General features: G+C 40.9%; 1 protein-coding gene across 1 annotated transcript in view; it reads right to left on the reverse strand.

The window, feature by feature from the left end:
• Window positions 1–10,155, reverse strand: part of LOC124291238 (allatotropin-like) — a 61,323-nt gene extending 51,168 nt beyond the window's left edge. Inside the window, exon 1 of the mRNA XM_046728180.1 lies at window positions 9,991–10,155. The gene's annotated coding sequence lies outside the window, so the exon portion shown is untranslated. The remainder of the gene's footprint in view (window positions 1–9,990) is intronic.
• Between the last annotated feature and the right edge of the window lie 3,863 nt (window positions 10,156–14,018).

Below are 14,018 nucleotides of genomic sequence, written 5' to 3' on the forward strand. Positions count from 1 at the left end.
ACCACTAGGCTACCCCACCGCCCCTGTCCCTCATTAAACACAGGCTTTTCTATTTGATGCAATAGTTTTTTCATGTGTATATTCCACAGAAAACGTATAAGAAACAAACAGATACAGGGCACCAGAATTATCACGGCAGCTTTTGTTTGTTGTTTAATGAAGAACTCTTAGTGTCAGAGGCTAGTAAATAATCCAATCTGGACCAGACAATCAACTGATTGCGTTTGCAGCGTCTGTCACCGTGGAGGGATCAAGGCACGCAATGAATCAACTTCGGAAGTCCTACTGCTGTTTCCAAACGGATGTGATCACGACTACGATCAATGTAAAAATGTCTTCTCTCTCTCTTTCTCTATCCTTCCTCGTTCTCTCTCCCTCACGCACACACGCATACACAGACAAATGACTTCACGTATATTTCTGTATGTCTTCCAGTAAATACACGTCATGTGACCATATGTCTTTGAACACCTTTAGTCGATAACTATTTCGAATTCTTTCTCTGTCCAACACCATTCTTGATTAACCGTGATTATTTGATTATCTTATGACGCCATTCCATAATATTTAATACCCTGGTCCAATTACCCGCCATAGCTTCCAGGCAAAAAACGGCTGAGTTAGTTAGACGGGAAATGGTCACGCGGATGTTCCATGCCTATTAATGATATCCTCTGGTTTCTGAATCATGTCTGATTGCGGTGGCAAAACAAAACAATAAACCTAAATCCACACTGTCTGACAAACGCTTTAACCCTTCATTGCACTTTGGACCTGCCTGGTGGGGAAACTGGATCTCTGTTTGTTATTACATCTATATATTATATATACATGCCTGCATATTCTCACTTGCCCTCGGGATTCCGGGTCAAATAGGTCCACGGGAGCTGTGCTTATAATAAGAGCTTACTAATGAAGATAAGGTTGTTTCAATGTGTGATCTGGCTGATTGGGTGTCATTGTTCCCCGACGGCGTTCAATTCATGCTGTCATTATCTACAAGCCGCCTTCATAGATTGTATATAGCTAAAGTGGCATTGCTGAAACTTTCTGGAACTCATATTCAGTTGGGTAGTTTCTGTGCCAGAATATGTACCATGCTGTTATTATCTACAAGCCGCCTTCATAGATTGTATATAGCTAAAGTGGCATTGCTGAAACTTTCTGGAACTCATATTCATATTGGGGGCGCGGTGGGCGAGCTGGCTTAGGCGCCAGGCTAGTGATCCAGCGAGGATGAGGTGTCGGGATCGAGCCCACCTGTGACCGGGTGTAAAAACCTTGGAGTCAACTTTGTGTGCAGACTCTTTCGGTGTTGTCACAACCCCTAGTGTACAGTACACAACCCTGTGCACTTAAAAGAACCCACGAATCCGTTGGTACATGACTAGATGGTGGCCACAAGAATACGTGCAAACACCTAGTTGCGGGTACAGCAACGTGCAGTGAACTTGGACAAAATACTGTGACTATGTGTCCCAGTCCACCCAGCTGTGAATGGGTACCTCGTAAGCGTGAGAAAGCCACAATAACTCGGCGCGGCTAGTGGCAGCAAGAGGTGTATACTCCCCAGGGAGTTGAGATTGATAATACCATGTGCCATTGAGATTGACATCCATGGATCGAGGGAAAAAAATATCAGCGCCTTGAGCAAGCACTAGTTGCCTGGATATGTGCGCTATATAAGTATCATATAATAATAATAATAATAATAATAATAATAATAATAATGAATAATAACACCAATAATAATGATAAATAATACCTCGCCTTTGAAATGTCTCGCTTGCATCCCAAATACAGTTGGGTAGTTTCTGTGCCAGAATATGTACCATGCTGTAATTATCTACAAGCGCCTTCATAGATTGTATATAGCTAAAGTACCGTTGTTGCAAACATTTCTTTAACTCATATGCGGCTGGGTAGTTTCTGTGAATATGCACCAACTGCGCATTGGTGGCCGACTAGATCACCGCTTACGCTTACGAAGCACATTATGCCACAATACACATGCAGAGGTTACTGACGGAGGCTTCAATCAACACTGACTCAATCCGTGAAGATCCAGGAGGATCCGGTCAACTCATGATGCAGCTAACGTGGATCGTGTGGACAGATTAGCTGACGAACTTGATGAATGTCATCGCGTCCCAAGTAGATCCATGTTCGCGATGTCAATCACTTGACTGTCTATTCCAGACTTGAATGAGTGAATGAGTTTCAGTTTCAGCTTTCAGCAATATTCCAGCAACATCACTGAAATGGGCACCAGAAATGGGCTTTACACATTGTAACCATGTGGGGAATCGAACCCGGATCTTCAGTTGCTGGAGCCATTGGTTGGGCAGTCGTTTAAAGCACTGCCACTGTAGAGTTGCATCCCTTGGTCAATCCAGTAACCTATGATCGTGGGTTCGAATAACGTTGTAGGTTATATTTCTAGGTCAGTCTGGACCATACCCGAGCTCATAGGATTCACCAAAGAGACGAACGTCTAAGACAGGCATCACTTTGGGCTTTCATCCCACATTTAGATAACGCGCCGTGACACAACTGCAGTACTGTTCAAAGCGGTCATTTCACTCACTCACTCAAAACACACCCACCCACTCACTCACTCACCGTGCTCATAGGATTCACCAAAGAGGCAAACGTCTAAAGACTAGCATCATTTTGGGCTTCCAATCCACATTTAGATAACGCAACTGCGATACTGTTCAAAGCGGCCATTTCACTCACTCACTGAAGTCACTGCCACCTTTAATTCTACACGCGTCCCTACGTTGAATCATTGTTGTAGCTTTAACGATCCGTGTGTACTATACTTGAAATGTGACACTTATGGTGAGTCCCGATGATTACCGGAAGCCATTCATAACATTAAGTTTTTCGCTTCTGGTTCTTAATGAGGCATTAGGATATTTTAACAAACTCTATTTGCAATAGAACTATCTTGACATTTACAGCAGGTAAACTGAAGTCAAAGGGATCCGTTTTATATGTTTGTGGTAATAGGATTACAATGGTGTTCAGCAAGCGATTGACCAATGGGTCGGGTTTCAGGCTCGCTGACTCGGTTAATGTTTGTCAAAGTTGCATAGATCCATGCCCATGATGTCTCACCCTGGATTGACTGGTTTAGACTCGATTATTTACAGACCTATGTGATGCAGCTAGACTATTGCTGAATGTGATGTAAAAGAACATACACAAGACAAGTAGGAGGGCACACGCTCGTGTCATATACCTATCACACTGAACATCCCACAACATAAACTAGCGATGCCAGCACTTCATCACACTTCATCAACACTTCATCCAAATTGATAAACTTGGTTATCGATGGACATAGCAATCTTCCGTCCCGTATATATCGCATCCATGCTTCTAGAAGCTTCACCCGTGAAGGTCCGGGTTAGAATATTGATCATCAGTAACCCATGATTGTCGTAAGAGGCAACTAACGGGATCGGGTGGTCAGGCTCGCTGACTTGGTTGACACATGTCATCGGTTCCCAATTGCGCAGATTGATGCTCATGTTGTTGATCACTTGATTGTCTGGTCTAGACTCGATTATTTACAGACTGTCGCAGATATAGCTGGAATGTTGCTGAGTGCAGCGTTAAACAACAAGCAAACAAAACATTCATCCGCGTGTGTTCCTGCATTAAAATATGACACATACTCTTCAAATCCAATATCAAAGATCGGCGCAAAACTAAACTCACTCACTGACTCACTCACTCACTCAAGAAGCTTCCTCTCCCTTACTAACACTTAAAAATCAAACACTGTATTGTCCATAATGGTTAAAACAAGTGGTCAGATTTGTATGTTTCTCTGGCAGCTAGGCAGTCTAACAAGAACATGTGATCGCTAGATTACACATGTCAGCAACTGCTGTCGGGTCCTGACATACTCGTTTACTGCACTCTAAATAACGCTGCCGCTATGGTTGACGTTACAAGAGAGGTGCATCTCGAATTCATCCAGACGGTCTTTCCAAATTGGTGCAACAGGCATCTCAATCAATGGGTGGACAACAATACATCTTAGTACATTATTTTTTTGTCAAACAAAGAATAAACTGTAACATATGTTATTAGGGATTACACCTTCTCAGTAAAGTACAGATTCTAGTACTTTTGTTGGGTTGAGTCCCATCCGGGATTCGAACCCACCCACCCAGAGTCAGGCACCTAATCGTCAGCACGCAAAGTCATCCGCTTAACCGCTCAGCCACCGCGATTGTGAATAGTTAATTTCCTTGTCCTATTGGCAAAAAGAATTATAACTAATTAACATCTAAGAGAACTCTCTTCAGGAATACATTTTTCTATCTAAAGTCACTTTGAGACTCTTTTTATGAGATGTTCCCACCGAAATATCCCAAATCATGAAACATGCATGAGTAGAAAAAATACGAACTATTTAAAACAGGATAAAGCAAATACCCATTTAACTTTCATCGTTGGCCTTGCATCTAATAACGTTAACTGTCGTGGTATTACAGCGAGTAATACTTTGATAGAATTTCAAATCGATACCTTGATGAATGAGTCAATGGAATGGAACACTTTAACCATTAAATCTAATGCATATTTATGTACCTATACTGGACTTCACACACACTGTAGTGTAACAGCACGATGTTAGGAGTTGTAGATGAGGAGAAGAGGTTACTGGTCAGATTCTGCGTATCACCATAGATTAAACAATGATGGCATTAACGAGACATGTGGTTAACATCCACTGCAGCTTATTTCAAAGCTTTTAATGCATTGTACGCTGCTTTATGAATACAGCACCACTGCCTATTTTTGGAATCGGGGATACATCCCTGCTGTCTAAATGCGTCGTGTTAAAATGACGATAAAAGTCCAACTAAACCATGTAAAATTAATCGATAAGAAAACAACAATTAAAAACTTTAAATCAATACCGAGTCTGTGTTTGCTTGAGATTGTGCTGAGTTGCATACTTTCTCGATCACTTCAACTTTGGGAACGTTGAAAACTCATCATACGTGATCATCGCCAAAGAGTTTGTTTGAAGTGGCTCGTAAACCCGGCAGGATGACTGTAAAGTGGCATGTTTCTTTGCTTCTGACATAATCACGGAGACCACTTACAAGAACATAAGCTGAAATATGCACCCATATGAAATGAGTAAAACCATTCCCTCCGAAAGCAAATATTAGCCGTCTCAAATCTATCCTGTGGAAGGTCTGAGATGTCAGATCTGTAGCGATTTGAAGCTGTTCTTCACACGTTTCATGCTGGGAAGCAACACAGCAGTTTGATTTAAAGAGAACCATTTCAATTTACAATGTCAAAGAGATCTACCAAAGCCAACGACAGCGGTACTAATGCAAAGCCAATCTGGTAGTAGCAGAAGCTTTTATTAACTTTTGTTTCAGCTTTTGTCTGACTTTTTTAACATGTCGAAATCAAAGCGATGTACAGTGTCCAAACCAGTTTGCTCACGATCTAGATATTACCACGGAGCCGAGCCACGGCGCCATTAGGCAATCAACCGCTGTAGTTGTAAGAATTAATCCACCGGCTGATTAACCAGTGAAGCACATGGTTTCGTTTCACTTTCAATTAAGCACAGACGTATTCATCTTCACTGAATGGAGTCACCAAACGGGATGGTACGTCAGTCTGCCATTGAAGTTGACTGTTGCTGGCGAATACAAAGAACTATATCCTTATATAATATGAGAACCTTGATACGATCGAAATTTACGGCAATCGATGTCTTAATTGCTCATAATTCGATTTATTAAGGGAACTCTAGTTACGTTTAACCGATTTCGTTATTTCTTTCACAATCCCAGTATAAATGTCGACGCCAGACTGTAACCATTCTCCATTATCTGCTCAAATATATGGACGTAAAGGGTAACTTATCGATTGAATTGTGAACAAATGAATATCGATGATGACACCGGGTGTTCGCGTGGACCAGCAAGAACAAAGGCCCCTAAAGAATTGGAATAACGACCGTGAATGTTCAGGGTTAATACACCTGTTAACACGTAGGCCACAAGAGTATTTTTGGATGTGTGTTATACGAATGGCGGACCAGTTTGTTCCAGTGGTCAATTGTAACACATGTTATATTTGGGATTACACTTTCACAGTAAAGTACATATTCTAGTACTTTGGGCTGCTGAATCTCATCCGGGCTTTAAACCAACATGTTTTGCTTGCTGGCAATTGGGTGCCTTAGTCTAAGACTGTACTTTAATGAGAAAGTGTAATCCCAAATAAAACACTGGTTACATGTATGTAATAGATTATGTTGAAGTCTCGATAATATGACACTGTGAAGAAATTGATACGTCATACCACAGACCACACTGTCTCAATTTCCTGTCGAAGCAGATTCCACTGGGGTTAAAAGGCTAAACAGTCAATGGATTTCTGAAAATCAGTGTTGACACAGGTGTTCTTCTAAAAGGATAAGTATGTCTCTGTTTATTGAAGCAAGACCAAATTTGCATGATAAATGTTTTTCCCTAACGCCGTACAGACATACTCCCGCCATACGGAGGCGGTCTGCAAACAATCAAGTCTTGGTTAGACATTCAAATGACAGTGGACCAGACACTCCATGACTCGACGTGTTTACTGATTTTGTGAGGACTTAAAAATTATATGTAAATTCTGAATTACGTCTGCTGCATACAAGAGCAGAAATTCTGCAGCTTAGAATAAAGACGAACACTTACGATATATCCTCGTTTAGGAAAGCAGGATGGAAAGTCACGACATAACGATAGAAACGAAATGTTGAATTGTCTAATCAATTAAAGGTTGACACATTCAGTGTTCCTTGCAAATGTTTTTACCTCACAACATTAAAGAATATCGATAAAGAGTAAACAGAATCGATTCTGACTGTAAATGAAAACTCAAACTGACAGTCCCTCATGCCGGGTTCTATAAAAGATAGAAAAAAGGCGGAAATTAAATATTCAAGCAATTTAATTCACGCGAGATTATGGTGTAATTGTTAGACTAAAATTATTGATAATACAGTTCTCCATGACTTCGTTCTGCCTAATAGTTTCAGTTCCTCTCCGCGAGATTTCGGAACAGAATCGGTTCCAAGCAACCTGTGATTTCTAATAAGATGTGGGCTAATGTACATGTCAGACTCGATCAATTGGTTCATTGTGTGTCATCGTACCCGTCAGCGTGGACGTGGCTTACGACAATGCTTTGCTTGGTCGAGACCTCTTAATCACAGACCGCTGATCCAACCGGAATGTTGTTGAATACAAACTCAAAGAAACAAAGATTAAACTGTTTCATTGTTATCGCAAAGATACGCGCGCCATCACTTCACAGTGCGTGGACGTTTCAATAACAAGAATCCTCTGTGACCTTCAATGAAGAACATAACCTCTGATGTGATGTAGCACCTACTGACTTCATATGCCCGAACTAAGACAGACATATATCGAGTGGATGTGGATGTTACTTCGACAGGGAATCGGCAAAATCCTCTTATAATCATATGATATATTACACCACAAAGAAAATGTACAATTTGTTTTTTTCTCTCAGCATTCAATGTTTCCTGTCTCCACAACTCATCAATCGAAATTGTCTTTTCTTACAAAGCACTGCTGCTAATCTATATTTATTTCTCGAAAAGAACGATGTTACGTCTTAAACATCCTTGCAATATGTCTAGACAACCCACATATATGGTGACATGTAACTGAATATGTCTCAATGAATGCAAAAGGCCGTTGATTGATAGCTCACACTGACAAGTGTCGTGTTACAAAAGTACCAAACGCCTCCTCGTAAAAGTAATACACCGATCCTGTTCCGAAATGACACAGGATGCGTGTAGGTGTTTCTCAATCATCTAATGGTAATGTGAATGAGTTAATGACAAAGTTATTTCTTTTAGGTTTCGTTGCGAATGAGGAAAAAAACACAAATGGATAATGTCTCAGATATGCGTCACCTTGGTGGAACCAGAAAGCAGGACAGCCTATAAATTTATTATCAGGGTGAACCACGGGATTACCGAATCCTGGTACGACTAAGGAACATGATCAAAGACATCAAGGAAATCCGTTCACCGTGTGATAATGCATGCACTAAATGTTAAACACCTTAACTGATTGTTCTGTGGTTAAACTAACCGACTTGGTTTAAGGTAACTGGACACCGACATCCATTGCCTTACAACTGAAATGTATTGGACATAAGAAAAAGCATTTACCCATCATTACAATGCCTTCAACAACCAATGTATGATGACATTCTATTTCGATAATAAGTACGAACTAATAAAGGAACTGGGCCCCGTTTCACAAAGCTATCGTAAATCTACGACTGTCGTAAGTCTATGTTACAGTAGGAGGTACGACAGTCGTAGCGCTACGGGGCGGCGGGGTAGCCTAGTGGTTAAAGCGTTGGCTCGTCACGCCGAAGACCCGGGTTCGATTCCCCACATAGGCACAATGTGTGAAGCCCATTTCTGGTGTCCCCCGCCGTGATATTGCTGGAATATTGCTAAAAGCGGCGTAAAACTAAACTCAGTCAGTCAGTCAGTCGTAGCGCTACGATAGCTTTGTGCAACGTGTGTGAGCTTCATCATCACTGGAGACCGCCCTTTCAGTAATTGAAAAAAAACTACTTTCCTAATGGCAACAGTAAAACCAACAAAATTGCATACTGCCGGAAGGTCATCCTGTTTAGTCAACAAGAACTCATCCACTGAGATTTGAAGCGACTATTTTCGCATTTTAAGATTAAGGAAAAACATCAAATCGTTTTTTTTGAAAGACCACACTACTTATACTGTTGTTGCTTGCTGCTGCATCAGTGACAGATCAATGGGAAGTTTCACTGTCTCATTCAAGAGTTTCTTTGAGGGTATTCAGCTACATGCGTGATAAAGGATCACTGTGCAAATCATCAAAACGCAACAAAGACACTTTATGTTGCGTGTTACTATACTGGAGGCATGGAAGGAGGAAATGGAAGCTTTGCCTTTGTGTTTGCTACGCACATGTATGTAAGACTTGACAGTGGTTTGTTTGACACTGTTGCTAGGGAACATGTAAGGGATGGCTGGCGAATCTAATTCACATGATAAAAAATATCCACATAAACAGAAACTACCCAGAACGTATGCCCACAGGTGCTAAGGTTCTGATGTAAATCTTGTCCTGTTTATTTCGTGGTATATTCGACAAGCATGGAAGCTCTGCGAGTAAACATTAAACTCCTGTCATCTCACAATAAGTTCCACAACGCACCAGCAGTAGTTGTCTTTGCTGTTTAACATACCGTGAGTCTGGGGAAGGCTCAAAGTGGTGACTGTGTTCACGGAGAAGGAACAACGCGGTGTACAACTATATTCACTTTTTCGACGCTTTCGCTAACTATTTAAAGCTAATGACCCTGATCGAGAGGTCTAGGGAGAAATATATGAGCATTGCGTGTATAGCACTTCTAAATTTCCCCAACCCTGTCTCCTCTACCATCTGAGACAGCTTAATCGTTATCTGTCGTATATATTTTTAAACAGACCAGAACAAAACGGTGCTTGGTAATGAATATTTAACATCACAACCAAAATCCGAACATGCCTAAAATCGCTAACAGACTTCATTATTGCAAAACTCTTTTTTCCGAAATATTTTATGTCTAATTTGTTTAACGTTGAACGAAAAATAATTATTCTCACTGATAAAGAAATATTTTCAAGAAAGAATAATAACATCTAGACGGTATACATTCTTCCAAAGCTAAAACCATTCCGAATTGTTTTCACAGTACCTTAAGATTATCATCATTCGAATGAATCATCTCCAAATCACAAACACGTCATAATGGTGTGCCTAACTTACAAAATCCTCACCCTCAACACAGCATAAGACAACTTAAATATCAAAGTCAGAAAAATGATTTGAGAAAATGAATCTTAAGCGACAAGAGAGTACAACTTACTTTAGTCTGTAAAGGCAACGTCGGTCTTTGAAGAGGGAAGAAACTAGTAGAGTAAAATCGCTGCGAGCCTAGAACGTGTGTATTATCCCACGAATTGTTGATCCCGTGTGTTCCTACCTACCATCCCAGTTCAGCCCTAGTTCTAACAACTCGCCCACAAGTCTACCACCGACAAGTCCTTCCCATTCATGGTATAACCTCTGACCCCCAGCAAGTAGCGTTTCCCACTTGGATCAATCAATTCGCATGACATTCAGGCTAATTCCAACTCATAGTGGGGCGTGGTCTTTTAATACCGCCTAGCCAATCAAGTTATTGAACGTAATTCGCGTCAGGTTTGGTGTGGGAGTATTCAGTTTATAGACCCCCTCCCTCCTCCCATCCCTCCCCCTCTCAGCCACCCCCCTGACGTTTCCGTGGCACCCCTGAAATTCCGTTGTAACTTACAAACGAGGAAACCTTCGATATTGACTGTATGAGTGAGCGTGTGTTCCATTGATTGGGATAAACTACCATCAGCAACCGACGTGGACATTTCACAATGCTTTTACCATCATGGTCAAGAAACACGTATTGCGGTACTGTAGGCTGAAGTTTTTAACCCGACGGAAGCCACGTTTTCAGGCGAGTAATAGGGATACATATTCAAGCTTCCAACGTACCAACGTCCTTACCGTCATCCAACACTGAAGTAAATTTACTTGGATTTAAAAGCTAAATCGCATTTTACTAACATTAAAAAGGCATTACCAACGTTCGCATCGTGATTAAATGATGTTCTTCTTAACATCAACATATGTTGCGGGCGGTCTCCAAAAACCATGCTGCAGCCATCGATTTTTATGAAGCTAACGCACCACTCAGACAGCAAACAGTTCGTGCCACCGCTTCGGGATTTATGGTTGTCTGTTTGTCGACCAGGTTTTTGCCATGAAGCATACCATCGTTCGTGGCATATGTACATGTCATGTAAGTTCCCAAAATATTAAAACCCTGTAGAAACTTGATGGAAATGAAACTGTCTATATTCATCTGCTTGAAATTTCTCAGCGATGGGCACTCACAACATTAAGGTACTACCGATTTATCATCCTTTTAGGAACATTAATCATACTATAAGTGCCGTTCGCCACAGTTATACATGAAACGTTGTGCATTTTAATGCTCACACATTTTCAATTTCTCCTCACAGGTCACAATTAGATTACTTTTTGGATTTTATAATCAATGCCTTTGCTATCAAGTACAGGATCTTCAACTTTTAGAATTCCGCAAACACTAAATATAGCGACAGAGGCCTTTCCACAATTAAAATACAAGCGACAAAACCCTTTCCACATGTAACGAAATCTACATTCAGTTATGGATGTCAACTTCTTTATTGTGAATAACACGACGTTTCGGAGTATATGCTTGCTCCTTCATCAGGTGTTCGTGTTATTCACAATAATGAAGTTGACGTCCATAAATCTTGCTTTTCTTATGTATTCCACTTCTAAATGCCCTTCAAAGATTTACATTCAGTTGTTAATGAATCATTATCAAATAGTGATGGTAACAGATGTTTTTACGAGGGGTACATTGTTTCCAGGATTACCACTTTAGATACAGTTGTTTCCTACAGAGTGAATGAATATTGTTTGACACCGCTTTGACAACTTGATAACAGCCTTTGGGGGTTAGAGGTGGGCAGTAAACCAGAGGTGAGGCATGTATTACGCAGTTACACCAATGAGAACGTGTATGGCGGTAACAAAACTTCTTACAATACTCACACTTTCGAATTAGCTCTCCGTTACCAAATGGTCTTCAAATAGCTTGTATAGTAGATCAGAGTAGAATTTATTAACACTGTTAATTATACGTTTGTGCTCGTAAGGTGTTAATGTGATCATGAAACTAGCGCTGATGATTTCCATGTCACCATCCTCCAGTGCATTACACAACAGCATTACGCATGACGTCAGTCAATCGTTGACGTGGACTCTTCAGTTTTGAGATAGTGGCCCACGTGCTGGTAAATCACGCCTACTGTCATGTTTAACAGATTCCCATCCCAGAGACAATGGTAACGAGCGTGACGTGTTAACGTTCATCTACATGGCTTGGATGTTCATTAAAACGTCGCTTGTGTTAAATGTTTGCAATTCACGATGTTAATGGTGTGGTTATTCTGACACAAGTCCTATGCCATTTCTTCTGTACCTGTTGAATTTTAAAACAGTAATATGTTTCAATGTACCGAGTACGTCTGGCCTAGACGGTTAAGGAATTCACAATCTAGGGATGCGTGACAGAAAGCCATAGTCGTTGGTTCTATGTCCAGATTTCCTCCGATAATATGTTATTGGTTGATCAACACATACCCGTTCTCGTGGGTTCCACCAAGACGAGCCCTTTGAGTTTTCCACCTACATTATGGTGAGATGTCGTGAACTGATATATTCCACTTAGCTGCCTTTTCAAGACCAAATGTTTGGCGTAGGACGTACAGGAAAAGCGATGACAGATAAAAACTCCGATATTTCATGTAATGTTTTCAAGACAAGACAAGCCTGTACTTATCTGGTTCAAACCTTCAGGCCTTCGGATTGTCGTCACAAGGCTGGATGATTATGATATGATATCTGGTTCCCAACAGAAGTTGCAATTAGTACCTAAGACGAAGGCAAAAGTTGCCTTTCTGTAATTTGAGTAATTGTTAGCTGTTATATGTACCAGCTAATGATTACTACTCTATGACTCTACATACCAGTTTTCCCCAACTCTTAATACTGATTCACTGTGTCAACAACGTTTCCCCCTCCTGTTATACGTGCGAAGTCAATTAGTTCCCAAATACATCCGATACAGTCGATGTCTTACGTTCGAAGTACAGATTCATTGTTTCGCCTGTTCGTAGCAATAACACCAGGTAATTTAACACGACGATATACACTGTCTACGAACTTATCAAAGGTGGTCACATGAGGTCAATCACTTTTAAATTAGGAAAAACGAGTATCGATAAACTATTAAAATTAGAATAATTGGAAAATAAATCACTCTTTGCACTGAATAAAGGACAGGTGGCCTTGTGCTTCATATGAGGACGCTTGAAGAAAGATGTCCGTTCACGTTTCAACTGGCGTTGTGTTTTTTTTGTTTTTTTTGTATTGTTTGCTGCTTTTGTTGCGCTTATTGTTCCAGAATAAGACATGACTATCAAATGGTATGCGTTATTTGCAACGACCCATCTCTTGCAGTGCGATAAAAGGCGATCAACCAAGCCTGACCACTTAGCCCACAAGCATAACAACAAAAGGTCACTTGGGACCTGTTTTTACGACGGGTCACCTGCTGTAATCGCATGATGTCACAGTCATCACTGAATCTATTCATGTTAATACGCTTTAATGTACTGGACCAACCTCTGCGAGGCACGAACGTATAGCTGGTCAAGCCATTCAGCTATTGTGCACTTGTACCAGCTGGATAGTTAATGTAATAGATGGTAAATCAATCAGTCCTAAGCACCAGGCTGATATGTTCCCTGGACATGGTTCATGGATGAATGGTGTCTCCAGATTTCAGGACCTTTTCGCATTTTCTCTGTAGATCATGCAGATCTGCAGAAGACGAGTGGAGACCATCAAGGAACATCAAGCCAACACGCTCAAATTCCTACATTAACTGCAACCACTCCCATCATCCCTGGATACAATAAGCCATCATCACCACCCTCACCAAATCCATTCTTCTATACTGACACAGAGGACAGTGACAGAATCACATCAAGGAAACTGCACCTCGATATACCCGTTCGCTGCATGAATATGAAACCCAGAGTTTCTTTCCTTGGTGTATATCAGTGTTAAATGTCATTCAAAGACATGAGATTTCTTGTGATTGTGGAAGAGCTTTGTCCTTTTTATTTAATGCTGGAGTAATGTACTCTTGTATTTGTTTCTGGCAATGATGTGACTGGCTTTCAAATTGTCTTCAATGTCTCCTGACAGTTGTCATGGCGAAAACTGTTAATTTGAGCA

This window comes from Haliotis rubra, unplaced genomic scaffold (genome assembly GCF_003918875.1).
Source record: "Haliotis rubra isolate DU_JTF1 unplaced genomic scaffold, ASM391887v1 Scf487, whole genome shotgun sequence".
Lineage (NCBI taxonomy): Eukaryota > Metazoa > Mollusca > Gastropoda > Lepetellida > Haliotidae > Haliotis > Haliotis rubra.